Source organism: Sminthopsis crassicaudata, chromosome 3, assembly GCF_048593235.1.
Source record: "Sminthopsis crassicaudata isolate SCR6 chromosome 3, ASM4859323v1, whole genome shotgun sequence".
NCBI lineage: Eukaryota > Metazoa > Chordata > Mammalia > Dasyuromorphia > Dasyuridae > Sminthopsis > Sminthopsis crassicaudata.
In genome coordinates this window covers 562,687,330-562,705,283 of record NC_133619.1, presented here as the reverse complement: position 1 = coordinate 562,705,283, position 17,954 = coordinate 562,687,330, and the positions used below count along the sequence as shown (strand labels likewise).

Sequence of the window (17,954 nt, the reverse complement as noted above, 5' to 3'; positions counted from 1 at the left end):
ACCAGCAGGAGGAATACAGAGAGGCTTGGAGAGACTTACATCAACTGATGCTGAGTGAAATGAATAGAACCAGAAGGTCTCTGTACACTTCAATGTTGCATGAAGATGTATTCTGATGGAAGTGGATATCTTCAACATAATGAAGATCCAACTCACTTCCAGTTGATCAATGATGGACAGAAACAACTATACCCAGAGGAGGAACACTGGGAAGTGAATGTAAATTGTAAGTACTACTGTCTATCTACCCAGGTTACTTATACCTTCGGAATCTAATACTTAATGTGCAACAAGAAAATGGTATTTACACACATATTGTATCTAGGTTATATTGTAACACATGTAAAATGTATGGGATTGTCTGTCATCAAGGGGAAGGCTTAAGGAGAGGGAGGGGATAATTAGGAAAAATGAATACAAGGGATTATGTTATTAAAAAAATTACTCATGCATATATACTGTCAAAAAAATTATAAATAAAATTTAAAAAAATTAAAAACCCCTAATTAAATACCAAATTAGAAATTTTGAAACTTAAAAGAGAGATTAATAAAATAGAAACTAAGAAAATTATTGAACTGATAAATAAAACTAAAAGTTACTTTTGTGAAAAAACTAACAAAATAGATGACACTTTGGTAATTTAATCATAAAAGAGAAAGAAAAAAACAAATTATAAGTATAAAAAATGAAAGGGGTGAATTTACTACCAATGAAAAAGAAATTAAAGCAATATTTAGAACCTATCTAGCCCAACTGTATGGCAAGAAGTCTGACAATCTAACCAAAATAGATGAATATTTACAAAAATATAAATTTCCCAGATTAACAGAAGAGGAAATAAAATACTTAAATTATCCCATTTTAGATAAATAAATTGAACAAGTCATTAATGAACTCCCTAAGAAAAATTCTTCAGGGCCAGATAGATTCACAAGTGAATTCTACCAAACATTTAATAAATAATTAGTTCCAATACTATATAAACTATTTGGAAAAATAGCTAAAGAAAGAGTACTCCCAAATTCCTTCTGTAACAAAAATATGGCACTGATACCATAATCTAGGAAGTGATAAAACAGGAATAAAATTACAGAACAATCTCCCTAATGAATAATGATGCAAAAATTTTAAATAAAATATTAGCAAAAAGATTACAACAACTTATCAGCAGGATAATACACCTGTTTAAGTGAGATTTATACCAGGAATGCAGAACTTGTTTAATATCAGGAAAACTCTTACCATAATCAACCATTTCAAATATAAAACTAATAGAAATCATATGATAATCTCAATAGATGCAGAAAAATCTTTGGACAAAATATAACACTATTAAAAACACTAGAAAGCATAGGGATAAAGGAAGTTTTCCTTAAAATAATAAGCAGTATCTATCTAAAACCTACAGCAAGCAGTATTTATAATGGAAAAAAGCTGGATACATTCCCAATAAGGTCAGTGGTGAAACAAGAATATCAATTATTACCACTATTATTCAACATTTTACTAGAAATGTTGACTTCAGCAATAAGAAAAGAAAAAGAAATTAAAGGAATTAGAATAGGCAATGAGGAGATAAAACTATCACTCTTTGCAAATGATATGATAAACTTAGACAATCACAGAAAATCATCCACAAATCTACTGGAAATAATTCACAGCTTTAGCAAAGTTGCAGGATATAAAATAAACCCACATAAATCATTGGCATTTCTATATATTACTGGTAAAGCACATCAGCAAGAGATAGAAAGAGAAATTCCATTTAAAATTACTGTAGACAAAATAAAATACTTGGGTATCAATGTGCCAAGAACTATATGAACATAATTGCAAAATACTTCTCACACAAATAAAATCAAATCTAAAAATTGGAAAAATATAAATTATTCATAGCTAGGCTGAGATAATATGATAAAAATGATAATTCTGCCTAAATTGATCTATTTGTTCAGTAACAATAAAACTGCCAAAATATTATTTTACAGAGCTAGAAAAAATAATAACAAAATTCATCTAGAAAAACAAGAGATCAAGAATATTAAGAGAATTAATGGAAAAAAATACAAAGGCTTAGCAGTACCAATCCTAAAACTACATTAAAAAGCAGCAGTTATCAAAACCATTTGGTACTGGCTGTGTGGTTGATCAATGGAATAGATTACATACACACAACACAATAATCAAGGTCTAAAGCACTCTACCCTTTGACAAACCCTTAAATCGCAGCTTCTAGAATAAGACCTCACTATTTGACAATAATTGCTGGGAAAACTGGAAAATAATATGTCAGAAATTCAGCATAGATCTACATCTCACATTCCATCCCCAAAAAAGATCAAAATAGATTTGGACATACAGGATGATACCATAAACAAATGAGGAAAACAAGGGATAATTTGCCTATAAGATCTTTGGAGAAGGGAGGAATTTATGACCAAAGAAGAACTAGAGAACATTATGAAAGGCAAAATGGACAACTTTGATTATATTAAAATAAAATTAAAAAAAAACTTTTGCACAAATAAAACCAATACAAACAAGATTAAAATGGAAGTACAAAGCTGGGAAAAAAATCTTTACAGCCAGTATTTCTGATAAAGGTCTAAAACATAGAAAGAATTGTGTCAAATTTATAAGAATACAAGTCAATTCCCAATTGATAAATGGTCAAAGGATATAAACAGATAATTTTCAGATGATGAAATTAAAGCCATCTATAATCATATGAAAAAATGCTCTAAATCACTATTGCTTAGAGAAATTCAAATTAAAATAACTCTGAGATACCACCTCACACTTCTCAGATTGACTAACAATAAGATAATGATAAATGTTGGAGGGGATGTGGGAAAACTGGGACACTAATGCATTGTTGGTGGAGTTGTGAAATGATCCACCCATTCTGGAGAGTAATCTGAAACTATGCCCAAAGGACTAAAAACTGTACATACCCTTTGATCCAACAGTGTCACTACTGGATCTGTATCCCAAGGAAATCATGTGGGCAAAGGACCCACATGTGCAAAAATGTTTGTAGCAGCTTTTTTGTGGTAGAAAAGAACTGAAAAATGAGTGGTTGCTTATCAATTGGGGAATAGCTGAGCAAGTTGTGATATTTGGAGGTAATGGAATATTGTTGTTCTATTAAAAAATGATGAACAAGCTAATTTTAGAAAGGCCTGGAAAAATTTATATGAACTAATGCTAAGCAAAACCAGGAATACATTGTACACAATAACAGCAACAATGTGCAATAACCAACTAAGAAAGGCTTGGCTCTTTTCAGTGCTTCAGTGATCCAAAGCAAACCCAATAATTTTGGATAGAAAATGCCAGCTGCATTCAGAAAAAGATCTGCAGAGAACAAATGTAAATCAACATATGCTATGTCACTTCTTTTTTTCTATTTTTTTATCTCTTCCTTGAATTTTCCCTTTTGCTCTGATTGTTCTCTCCCAAAATGATTCATAAAGCAATGTGTATTAAAAATAAATAAAATTACTACAATCAAAACAAAGAAATTAGACCATGTAATGAAATCTTCACATTTTAAAGATGAGAAAACTGAGAACAAAAGAATAAAAATCTCTGTTCCAATGAGACATTGGAAATAAAACAATGAAATATATATAATATATAATTTATATTACAACTTTTAATAATATTGTGCTAAAACTATAAAAAATAAAACAAGTTGATAAGCATTATACCTATAAAAAAAAAGAACCTCCTCTATGCTTAGCACTATACCAAATACCGAAAATACAGAGAAAGGCAAAAAACAAACAAAAGAATCAATCATTAATGCTAAAGAAATCAACATGGAAGACAATAGGCAAATGATATAATAAAATATATGCAGGATTTATACCAATGATATATATACAGGACAAATTGGAGATACTCTTAGAAGGAAAGTCACATTCAACTGAGATTTTCCTGATTCCAAGCCCAGCATTCTGTCCACTGTGCAATTTAGCTGCCTAAATGAAATAATCCCCAACATTCATTTTCTTACCTTTAGCTTCTACTTAGTTATAGTCTAATGATCAGGAACATTGACTAATGGTTGATTGGTGCTTATCTTGTCCTACTAATATATACAGGCCCAATCATGTCATTTTCCTCCACAAAAGTCTTTAGAAGTTTATTGTAGCAGCATCAATAATATGACTTCCAGGTTTATTTCACTTTATTCCTCTTCACACACTCTATAGTCCTGCCAAATTTGACTTATTCTTCCTTTATCTCATCCTGAACTCTCCAATTTGGGGGCATTTACCCAGAGTAATTTTCCCTTGAATAAATCCAAATGCAGTCTATCTATTAAAAATCGTATTGGGGAATATTTAAACAAATGATGATATATAAATGTAAAGAAATATTATACCATAAGAAAAAAGACAAAATAGTTTTGGGAGAAATCAAGGAGATTTCTATAAATTGATGCAGAATAAAGTGAGCAGATCTAAGAGAACAATTTATGTCAGCAATAACCACATTATAGAGGAAAACAACTTAGAAATTCTTTAGACTTTGATCAGTGTAATGATAAACAATGAATCCAAAACCCTAAAGATAAAATATCCCCAGAAAGAGCTTAGGAACTTAAAAGGCACAGAGGCAGATTTAATAACATAAAGAATAGAAGACTATTTTGCAAGATTATGCATGTGCATGATAAGGGCTTTGTTTTGAGGGATTTTGTTATTGTTGAATGGGATGAGGGAATGAAGTGAAAAGAACAGATTATTAACACATGTAAAAGTAAATAATTTTGAAGTCGTTTTTTTTCCTAGGCTCAGTTGAGACCTTTTCTATAAGACTTTTTTTATCTCTCCTCTCAGAAATATTTCTTCCCTCCTTAAATTTCTCATGTCACTCTGACCTGAAAAGCTTTTTTTTAATTCACTATACCATGCTAACCCTTGAGAATAATCATACAACAAATTTCATAGATTTTTGTAACAGTGACTATTTTCTAAATGGCCCTTTTGATCTATTCACTAAGCTAGGGATTTTTGTGCCTTTTCATTTGTCCCTACTGCCCTCAACATTTTCAGGTCAGCTTGACCTTGAAATCTACTTCCCATTTATTTTTTCTTGTTTTTTATTTCCTCCCCTCCTCTTATCACTGTGTACCTTATCTTTTTTTCACCAGCTATAAACCCACAAAATATTCCAACAACAAAATGTTCTATAGAGCAATAGCTCTCAGTATGCCCAGGGATTTCTGGGTGTCCCCAGACCTTTTCAAGAGATTTATGAAGAACAAACTATTTTCATAATAAATACTAGCATTTTAATTTCTAATATAATAAATATTTACATATAAAATCTACATAATTAAAATTTCTTGAGACGGATGTCTTAATTTTAATGATGTATAGAACTATGCTTGCTTTGGCAACACATATACAAAAAATGGGAACAATAAAGATTTTCATGGTCCTTGTACAAAGATAACATGCAAATACAGGAAGAGTTCCATATTTTTTATACAATACACAATAGTTAATGACCATAGTAACCTAGTATTTGACAAAAATAAAGATATGAGTTTGGGGGTTAGGATTCACTATTTCACAAAAATTGCTGGGAAAACTGAATTGAAACTAGATAGGTATAGGCCAACATCTCATATTGCCAAGATCAAAATGGATACACATGATTTAGATATTAAGAGTGGTACTATAAGCACAATAGGAAAGCACAGAAAAGTTTATTGGTCAGATCTATGGATAAAGGAAGAATTTATGACCAAACAAGACAGAGAGAATTATGGAAAGAAAAATAGATAATTTTGATTACATTGAATTTAAAAAAAAAAAAGTTTTTTGCACAAACAAAAAAAAAAAAAGCACCCAATATTAGGAGGAAAGTAGGAAACTGGAGGAGGGAAGGTAGAGAATTTAAAATGGGTTTCTCTAAAAAAAAAGCCTCATTTTTCAAGGAAACTGAGTCAAATTTATAAGAATATGATTCATTCCCCCCAAAATGGTCAAATGATACAAACAAGCAGTTTTCAGAAGAAGAAATCAAAGCTATTTATAGTCATGTTTAAAAATGCTTTAAATCACTACTGACTAGAGAAATACAAAATTAGAACTCTAGATTACTACCTCACACTTATCAGATTAGCTCATTTGACAGAAAAGAAAAAATGTCAATTATTAATGAGTATATGGAAAAATTGGGACACTAATGAACTATTGGTGGGGTAGTGAACATTCTGGAGAAAAATTTGGAGCTTTACCTAAAGGGTTATAAAATTACATATACCTTTTGACCCAGCAATACCATTACTAGATCCATATCCCAAAAGAGATAAAAGAAAAGGAAAAGCACCTATAGCTCAAAAAAATATTTATAGCAGCTTTTTTTGTGGGGTAGTAAAGAATTGAAAATTAAGCAGACATACATCAATTGGGTTACAGCTGAACAAATTGTAGTATAAGATTATGATAGAATACTATTATGCTATAAGAAATGATGAACACAATACTTTCAGAAAAAAAGAAATCTGGGATGAATATGCAAAGTGAAGTCAGAAGAATTAAGAGAATAATGTACACAGTAACAATGATATTATAAGAATGATTAACTGTGATAGACTTTGGTATTCTGATCAAGACAATGATCCAGACAATTCAAAAGGATCCATGATGAAAGGTGCTACCCACTCCTAGAAAAAGAACTAATGGAGTTTAATTTACATCAAGGAATAATATATTTTAACTTCCTTTATTTTTCTTGGGTTTTTGTTTTCTTTTGCAACATGACTAATATGGATATATGTTTTGCATAACAGCATATATATAATCTATAGAAATTTGCTTACCTTCTTAAGAGAGATAAGAGGAAAAGGGAGATAATTTTTAATTCACAATTTTAAAAATGAATGCTTTTATGAGCTCCTAGAACAGAATTCAGAAATAATAGTGAGGAAGATGTATGACCTAGGGCCATACTTTCACAATTTGGGATTAAAACTTGAGTATAATAATCATCATCATATTATTAGGTTGCTAAAAATAAAATAAAACAAAATAAAAATGAGTAGTCAAAGAAAAAAGAACTTTCCCATAAATAGCTACTTTTGTATAAAAGAAGATCTAGGTTCACATTCACGGAAGATAGTAAGATTTAAAAAAAAAAAGCCATTCCTACCTGAAAGAGTAACACAAATGGTCACAAGCCCAAAAACAGTTCTTAGAAGAACTTAAAAATGTATTCAAAAAGCAAATGAGAGACTGAGAAAAAATTAGGGAAAAAAATAAAAGCAATCCAAGGAAATTATTTTTTAAAAAAAGATACAAAATCTTAAGGAAGAAAATAACTCCTTGAAAACTAGAATTGGGCAACAGGATTGAATGACATTTTAAGACATCAAAAAATAATAAAAATAGAAAAGAATCTGAAATATCTTGAGAAGATACAATAGAAGAATTGTCAGACTAGAAACTGAGTGGATGCCCATAAATTGGGAAATGACTGAATAAGTTATGGTATATAAATATTATGAAATATTACTGGTCTATAAGAAAACAATCAGCAGACTGATTTCAGAAAAGCCTGGAGAGACTTAACATGAACTGATGCTAAGTGAAATGAATAGAACCAAGAGAACATTGTATACAGCAACAAGATTGTGTGATCATCAACTCTAATAGACGTGGCTCTTTTCAACAATGAAGTGATTCAGGATAATCCCAAAAAAAACTTGTGATGAAGAAAGCCATCTACATCCAGAAAGAGAACTGTGGGGACTGAGTGTGGAACACAACACAGTATTTTCACCTTTTTTGTTGTTGTTTGCTTGCTTGCTTTTTGTTTTCTTTATCATTTTTTCCTGTTGATCTGATTTTTCTTGTGCAGCATAATAAATGTAGAAATATGTATGAAATAATTGCACATGTTTAAAATATATTGGATTACTTGCTATCTAAAGGAGGGGAAAACGGAAAGGGAAAGAGAAAAATTTGTAATGCAAGGTTTTGCAAGGATGAATGTTAAAAACTATCTTTGCATATATTTTGAAAATAAAAAGTTATTATTAAAAAAATTGTAAGACTACCTAAAAGTTAAATTTTCTTTTTAAATCTAGATACAATATTACAATTAAATATTAAGGAAAATTGCTCTGAAGTTTTAGAACAAAATGGTAAAGTAGAATTATTATAAAATCTACCCTTCACCAACTGACAGACTCTAGGAGGAGAGCTTACAGGAATATCATAGCCAAGTTTCAAAACTCCTAGAATAAGGGGAAAATCTTTCAAATAACAGTGTGAAAAAACTTATATGCAGCAGAAACACAGATTTCACAAGACCTAGCAACTTCTACTCTAAAAGACATAGGTCTTAGAACATTTTATTTCAAAAACAAAAGTTGGGGCTGCATCCAAGAATAACTTACTCAAGAAAGTTGAATATAATACTAATTTTTTTTAAAAATGGAAATTTGATGAACTAAAAGACTTTTAGGCATTTGTAATAAAAAGACTAGATCTTAATGGGAAATTCAATATAAAGATCCAAAATATGAGGAAAACACTAAAGACTATAAAGACTCATTAAGGTCAAACTCTTTACTTATTAAATATGTGAAAATGTTATCAGTATTTTTAAGCTGTCATCATTACTAAGATAATTTAAAAGAAAGGTTGGGGCTGAGTTGTATATAATGGAGTGATCCTGAAAAACAAAATTGGATAGGAAAAAAGGTAAAATGGAACAATCATATTAAAATGGGATGTGAAAACTAATACAAAGGAAATAGGTGGGAGTAAAGGGCTGGTACTCTCATATAGGTTAAAGAGGAAACAATGTATACATTTGGAAAGATATAGAAGCCTTCTGAACATATAGAGAGGTGAGAAAACTGGACAACAGGTTGGGGAAATAATTTTTAGAGGGGTATGCAGATTGGAATTTCGGAAGAAAGGAGAAAGAGGGTACTATTGAAGGGATGAGATGGTGACTGGGAGAGTTGGGGAGAAAAGATAAGGTAATAGGGACAGAGGCTGAAAAAAGAAAATAGTGAGTAAAATAAAATGGAGAGAAATTCACACATAAGAGATTTTTGACTTTGAATGTGAATAAGATGTTTACAGCAGCTCCATGTGGTACCAAAGAACTAGAAATTGCATGAATCTTCATCAATTGAGGAATGGCTGAACAAGTTGTGGTGTTCTGTAAGAAATGATGAGCTCAATGATCTTAGAAAGGAAGAGAAGACAAATGATATAGTGAAAAGTGAAGTGATCACAACGTACAGCAAAGCTTCTTAAATCATGGGTTGAGACCCCATATGGGGTCATATAACTGAATGTGGGAAGGCTGTGAAAAATTTGGCAATATTGAAAAATATCAAATATTTCACCAAGATTTAATTCTTTGTGTAAAAATTAATAAGCACATCCAATTCATTAATATACAAATTTTTTTATCTCTAATAAATGGTAAAATTATGTGTATATAATAGAATGTTTTAAAATAAACATGATTTATTAACAGTAAATATTTTATTTTTACATCAGTTTTATATACCTATATGTCCCAGGATCATGTAAAAATTTCTTGGGCAAATAAGATTAAGTGGAAAAAGTTTAAAAAGCCATGGTGTAAAGTAACACTGTTGTATTAAAAACAATTTTGAGCAAATGAGTCATTTTGACTATTACATAAATTAAAAATAAAGAACATATGAAGATAGGTATTATCTGCATCCAATAAATAGATGTATAGAGTAATTACACACACACACACACACACACACACACACACACACACACACACACACACACACCTCTATATAGACACATACAAATTTATGCTTAATGTTAGCCATCTCTAAGGCAGAGTGGAGAGAGGGAAGAAAAAATATGAATGATAATTTTGTGTGTGCAAAAGGAATAGTAGCATATTATGGATTTGCACTTTCATATTCAATCATCTTTTTTATTATACTATGTTACAGAAATACTTGTTTTCTTCCATAAATTAAAAAAAATAAGTTTTAAAGAATTTGTAAAAGAATGTTAAAAACTATTTATATGTTGTTGAGAAAAAATGTTTTATGGGTATAAAAAGCTGTGAGATCAAAGAGTTTGAGAACCACTGCTGAAATTATGTCTGATATAGCCTTTTAGTTGTTGCATTTCATTTACAAAAATTCATTCATTTACATCCTTTTTTTTTTTTTTTAATGAAAATGACATGGTGATATAGATCAGTTGTTTGCATGAATTTGGAAGTAAGGAACCCAGATTTGTTTTTTAGCCATGTAGGAAACAGCCATTTTGGAAAATCCTTCTAAGAATGCAGAGAGCATCAACTCATCTGTAACTTATGGACTTAGAGATTTGCCTGGAGTACTGATAAGGTAAGTGATTGGCACAGGGTCAGATAACCAGTATATGTCAGAATAAGAATCTTAATGCAGCTCTTCCTGTAGGAGGTCAACTCTCAATTCACTATACCACAAGTGCCCCTTCTCTATTAATAGGTAAGTTATTACTAATATTATCTGACTTTTGAGGATTTAGGAGATTATATTATATTAAAGGAAGGCAAAAATGGGAGGAAAGTTACTAGAATAGAATGCTGACAACAGTCAATGTTAGCAATGACAAGTGACAGCCCAGCAGGAGACAAGACTGCAAAAGAGCAAACTATGCAACTATAAGAGTTTAGCACTCTGGGAGCATTTCAGGAAAGGACAAATAGGTCCTGAGGGTACAAGTGTATTTAATACATACAGCCTAGGAGCTTTATTGATGTTCAAGATAATGATCCTGACTCATCAAGAAAAAGATTAAATTATGTTCAGCATATTATGTTTAAAAAGACAGGGAAATATATAATATATTTTAGAAACATTTGTATAAAAATGGTTAGAATAATTAAATTTTTGACAGTTAACATTAAGCTAATATAGAAAATTCACTTATATAGATGTCATTTCCCTACAACGATAGGTAAATGAACCATAACTAAAATCAAACCTTCCCAGATAATCATAATTCCTGATGGCTTGATCCTAATTTCAAAAATCCCTTTTATTTATTTGTGTGAAACTTAAAACCTATAGTGTAGATTTGGAAAAAGATTTTTTGAGTAAGGCTATCTTTAAAACCACACATGGGTAAATTAATAATATTCAAATCTCAATGTCATTTTGAGGTCCATGCTGTATTTGCCAAACATAACCAGAATTTGTAAAGAATATTTTTTTCATTCACAAATGATATAATATAGATTAGCCAAATTTTTTCATTGAACAACATTTTCTGCTCTTTCTTATTTGTTCCAAGGTCTATAGTTTTTCTTTGCTCAAATTGAATTACATTTACCTTTCAGTTTCTTCAGTTATAAAGGAGTGAATCTGGCTCATCCCTGTATATATCTTCTTTTATAATGTATTGTTCATCTCTGAGCCTACTATTATCAAGGACCATGGAAATCATTCTGTTGAATTCACATGTAATTTGTTTGTAAGGAAGAAAAAAAATTGCATGAGAAGAGTATCAATTAAATGCTCATTTATGTATGGTAGTTATTGTTGCTTTGTCCTGGAAAGTCTTTAAACTTATTGCATGAAGTTTTAGATTAACAAGGTTTACAATCTGTCCCATGGCACAAAATAATAATCATTTGTATCATGTTTTAAGATTTACAAAGCACTATACAGATTTATTTATATATATATGTGTGTGTGTGTGTGTGTGTGTGTGTGTATACAGATATAAACTTATAGAAACCCATTTGATCCTCAAAACTACCCTGTGAAATAGGTATAATTATTATTCTCATTTTACAGAGAAAGAAACTAAGGCACATAAGCCTTAAATGATTTGACTAGAATTACACAGTTGATAAAGCAAAATGTGAACTCATCTTCCTGACTCTGAATCCTATATTTTTATCCAGAATAGAATATATTTAAGGAGTTGTAACTCTCTAGAATTTTTTAATAATTTATTTTTTTTTAATTTTCCATCTATCCTTTCTTCAACTGACATTGGGCAAGTTTGTTTTTTTTTTAATCCCTCAACATATAACTATATAGTCCAGCAAAGCTATTTCCCACACTGGTTGTGTTTGAAAATGTATTTATTTTTTAAATTTTTTAATTATAATTTTTTTTATTGACAGAACATATGCCTGGGTAATTTTTTACATTATCGCTTGCACTAACTTCTGTTCTGACTTTTCCCTTTCCTCCCACCACCACCTCCCCTAGATGGCAAGCAATCATATACGTGTTAAACATGTTAAAATATATCCTAGATACAATATATGTGTGCAGAACCAAACAGTTCTCTTGTTGCATAGGGAGAATTGGATTCAGAAGGTAAAAATAACCTGGGAAGAAAAACAAAAGTTCAAACAGTTCACACTCATTTCCCAGTGTTCATTCTCTGAGGGTAGCTGATTTTGTCCATCTTTGGTCAATTGGAACTGAATTAGATCTTCTCTTTGTCAAAGATATCCACTTCCATCAGAATACATCCTCATACAGTATTGTTGTTGAAGTGTATAATGATCTCCTGATTCTGCTCATTTCACTCAGCATCAGTTCATATAAGTCTCTCTAAGCCTCTCTGTACTCATCCTGCTGGTCATTTTTTACAGAACGATAATATTCCATAACATTTATATACCACAATTTACCCAACCATTCTCCAATTGACGGGCATTGATTCATTTTCCAGTTTCTAGCCACTACAAAAAGGGCTGCCACAAACATTTTGGCACATACAGGTCCCTTTCCCTTCTTTAGTATTTCTTTGGGATATAAGCCCAGTAGTAGCACTGCTGGATCAAAGGGTATGCACAGTTTGATAACTTTGGGGGCATAATTCCAGGTTACTCTCCAGAAAATGTATATTTCATTTCATTTTATAAATACATAATTTTTTGTCAGAAGGTCAGTGTTATGTTTTATTTTCATTCTTTTAATCATGTGGTTTATCAGCACATTGATAAGAGAAAGTTTTTCAAAGTTATTTTTCTCTATAATGTTATCATTGTACAACTTGCTCTTCTAGTTTGTATCACCTTACATGGGTTCATAAAGGTCTTCCTGGTTTTTCTGAAATGTCCATTTTATCATTTTTATTGGCTTACTCCTACAATCTTACATCATAATTTGTTTAATTATCCCCTAAAAGAAAATCAGCTTCTTGTTTTCCATTCTTAGCTACCATGAAAAGAGCTACATCTATAACTTTTGTATATATAGATCATTTTCTTCTTTCTTTGATTTCTTTGGAGTACACCAAATAGTGGTACAGTTGGATAAAAACATAGATATGGTTTGGTGACTTTCTAGGCATTGTGATATAAATTACTTTCCAGAACAAGTAAGCCAATTCATAGCTCCACCAATACCTCAACATTAGTGTCCTTCTAATATTTATCATTTTCTTCTTTCTTCATCTTTTTTTTAGTCTGATAGAAAATGGACTGTAAGAATTGTTTTCTTTTGAATTACTCTAGCTATTAATGACTTAGAGCACTTTTCATATATTTTTGATACTTGAATTTCCTCCTTTGAAAACTTCCTTTTCACTTACATGAGCTGATGCTGAATGAAATGAGCAGAACCCGAAGATCATTATATACTTCAACAACAATACTGTATGAGGATGTATTCTGATAGAAGTGGATATCTTCAATATAGAGAAGATCTAATTCAGTTCTAGTTGATCGATGATGGACAGAATCAGCTACACTGAGAAGGAACACTGGGAATTGAGTGTAAACTTTTGCATTATTGTCTTTCTACCCAGGTTACTTTTACCTTCTGAACCCAATTATTACTGCGCAACAAGAAATTCGGTTTTACACACATATATTATATCTAGGATATACTGTAACACATTTAACATATATGGGATTGCCTATCATCTAGGGGATTGGGTAGAAGGAGGGAGGGAAAAATTCGGAAAAGAAGTGAGTACAAGGGATGTTGTAAAAAAAATTACCCATACATATGTACTGTCAAAAAAATTATAATTATAAAATTAATTAAAAAAAGAAAACTTCCTCTTCATATCCTTTAATTTTTTTTATCTATTGGGGAATGGCTTCTTAGTCTTATACATTTGAATCCATTCCTTATATTGCACATCTTGGAACCATTACCTTGAGTAGGAACCTGAAGCGAGAATCATACTCCTAGACCAACCAGCCAGCCACCTATAATTCATCTCTGACATAGTGATGTCATTTTGTCCCTCTTCCAGACAGCAAGCAACCAACATCTTGGAAATAAGGTCTTTATCAGCAAAACTTATAAGAAAAAATTCCCCATGCCCTCAATAACCCATATACTTCATCATTTTAACTACACTTCATTTATTTATATAAAAACTTAAAAATTTTACATAATCAAAATCATCTATTTTATCTTGTTATCTATCACTTGTTTGGCCATGAATCCTTTCCCTATCCACAGATCTGAAAAGCAATTTATTCCCCCTCAGCTATTTTATTTGTGATGTAAGTTTTTACATCTTAGTCATGTATCCATTTGGTGTTTATCTTGGTGTATGGTATGAAGTATTGGTCTAAACCTACTTTCTGCCAGAATAATGTACAGTTTTCCAGAAGGTTTTTGTCAGATAGTAACTTTTCCTCCCAGGATTTAAGGTCTTTTTTTGTAATATGTTTCTATTTTTAGGGGGGTTTAATATTGTTGTTGGGTTTGGGGTTTTTTTCCTTCTCTATATTGAATTATCTGTTCTAATCATCTAATTTGTTTTTTAAGCAGCACCAAATCATTTAATGATTATTGTTTTGTAGTGCAGTTTAAAGTCTGATACTGACAAACCAACTTTTTTACTTTTTTTTTGTTATTAACTTTTAAACTCTTGCTCTTTTATTCCTTTCCATATGAATCTCATTATTATATTTTCTAGCTCTATAAAATATTCTTTCAGAAATGTGATTGGTGTGGCACCAAATAAATAAATTAATTTGCATAGTATTTTTATTAGATTGATTCAATCTACCCATGAGAAATTAATATTCGTCCAATTATCTAGACCTGTCTTTATTTCCCAAAAAATTACTTTATAATTACATTCATATAGTCTTGACACAATCTTGAAAGATAGCTTCTTTCGTTGTGTTTAGTGGAATTTCTCTTTCTAGTTTTTCTTAATAGGTGTTTTAAGAGAAACATAAAAATACATACATATATCAAAAATATTTCTCCCTGCTTTTGCATATTAACCCAATACTTTTTTTCATTTCATAATGAAGCATTTCTAGTACTATATTAAATAGTAATTGTGATAATGGACATCTTGTTTTACCCTGATCTTATTGGAAAAGCTTCTAACTTTTCTCTAATATATATGATGTTTTTCCCCATAGAATTAGATAAATGCAATTTATTATGTTAAGGAAAAATCTAATTATTTCTGTCATTTCTAAAGTTATAATGGAAATTATATTCTGTTAAAGGCTTTTTCAACATTTATTGATATGATCATATGATTTGTTATTTATATTATTAGCATAGTTTATGTTATTTATAATCTTCCTTATATTGAATTAACCTTAAATTCTTGGTATAAATTCAACCTGGTCATATTGCATAATCTTTCTAACATATTATTGCAGCCTACTTGCTAATATTTTATTTAATTTTTTGTATTAATATAAGGATCTTAGTTTTCTTTTTCTATTTTATATATCTAGGGTTAAATGATTCTTTAAAATTCAGATTTAGCACTTTAGAGATCATTTTTTTCAATTCTACTATTTTACAGATGAGGAAAGTGAATCACAAAGAGATAAAGTAATTTACCCAAGTTCACAAAGATCCTAATATTATGTTCTTTCTTTTGTATTTTACTGCTTAGTAAAGAAGATTCATCTGGGCTACATGGATGGACTGGAAATAAAATTACTTACCCACACAGAATTCAATAAATTTTTCATATCATTACTACATGAGATTATTCTTTGATAAAATGAAGTAATTTACCCAAGTTCACATAGTCTAACATTATGTTCTTTTTTTTGTACTTTGTTGCTTGTTAAAAAAAGATTCATCTATTGAATATTGGACTACATGGATAGATTGGAAATAAAATTATTTATCCACACAAATCTAAAGAAAATTTTTATCATTGACTTAAAGAATGACTACATGAGATTATTCTTTGATAAAATGAAAGGCCTCATAGGTTTTTTATTTTAATTTATGATTCTAAGTTTAGTATAAATCTATTCTAGAGACAAGTCAGTGGAGGGCTCCATGCTGACAAATTATACCAGTCCCTCTTCGATAGTCCAAACATGTAGAAGTAGCCCAAATTCATTTCTAGGGGATATTGATCTCATCTCCAAGATTAGGCTGTCCATTTTTATATTCATTGGCTCAACATAACTACCTTGGCTTCTCCAGGATTTTTGTCTTTAATTTAGCATTTATACAAATTCTGTGTGTAGGTATGTGTATGCAAGTGTGTGTGTATGTGTGTGTTTTTGTGTGTGCAAGCATGTGCATGCATGCATTGAATTATTGGTCCATCTTTAAGAACTAATGACATCACAGATAATGTCTTGACTTGTGTGAATTGGATGCAAGTGAGGCAAAGTTGCACAAAGTTGTCAGCCTCATTCTCTCTTTCTGAGTAATCAAAGTCCAGTGGAAAAACAAAAGCCAGAATGACTGCTGATAACCCAAGATGCCATAGATGACCTTGATATCTAACCAAATTCTAACTTCTCCATAGTGCTTGCTTCAGCTGTCTTTATGACCACTGGAATAAATTGCTCTCAATTACCCATTCCATCAAGAATGTCTTAATATGTATGGTATAGACATGTATACTCTAACTGAGGCTTGTTTGGTTACCCTCAATCTGGTTTAGGCTGTCTGCCAAGATGGTTTATAATGTAAAGTTCATTATGAAATATTTGTGAAATGCATAATTCAAAATTGCCCATCATGAAAATACATGAATAGATCTACCCTAGAGAAGGGAGTACCAACATTGATGATCTCATGGATCCATTTAATTATAAAAAGAATTTAGAGGAAGAATAAAGAATGATGAGAGAGAGACTACAGGCAGACCTACACTACCTAACTGGGTTAACCAATCAAATATAGAGACAATCACATAAATAAAAGGGGAAAAAAAGGATTATCTACCAAGGTATCCACATCCTTCTGTTCAGCAAAATCTCTGTCCTTTCCTATCTTATTTCCATATACTCAATCTTCTTCCATTTTGTATTTGTACAGACTTGTCATCTAAACTCCCTTGTAACCAAAGGCACACATTTCCAAGCTAAATGACTAGGTTCTGTAGTCATAGAAAAAAATTTATTTTCTAAAAGTCATTTTTTATTTATATGAAAATATGTCTTTTAAATAACAGCTTTTTATTTTCAAAATACATGGAAAGATAGTTTTCATCATTTACCCTTACAAAATCTTGTGTTCCAAATTCTTCTCCTTGCCTTCCTCCCACCCCAACTCCTAGATGGCAAGTAATCTAATATATGTTAAACATGTGCAATTTTTCTATATCAATTTCCACATTTATCATGCTGCACAAGAAAAATCAGATCAAAAAAGGAAAAAAATTTTTAAAAGCAAGCAAACAACAAAAAAAGTTGTATGGTATTATTATTATATTGTATTGTATTGTTATATTATATTCCATTTTGTATTGTATTGTATTATATTGTAATCCATATTCAGTCCCCATAGTCCTAATTCTGGATGCTGAGGGCTCTCTCCATCACAGGTCTATTGTTATTGGCCTGAATCATCTCGTTGTTGAAGAGTCACATCCATCAGAGTTGATCATCACATAATCTTGTGTTGCTGTGTGCAATATCCTCTTGGTTTTGTTCATTTCACTTAGCATCTGTTCATGTAAGTCTCTTCACAGCCCTTTCTGAAATCATGC

At 30.7% G+C, this 17,954-nt stretch overlaps 1 pseudogene; it reads left to right on the top strand.

Annotated features, from left to right (window-relative positions):
* Positions 1–5,402: 5,402 nt before the first annotated feature.
* On the top strand, positions 5,403–5,503 carry LOC141565221 (U6 spliceosomal RNA; annotated as a pseudogene).
* The last annotated feature ends 12,451 nt before the right edge of the window (positions 5,504–17,954 follow it).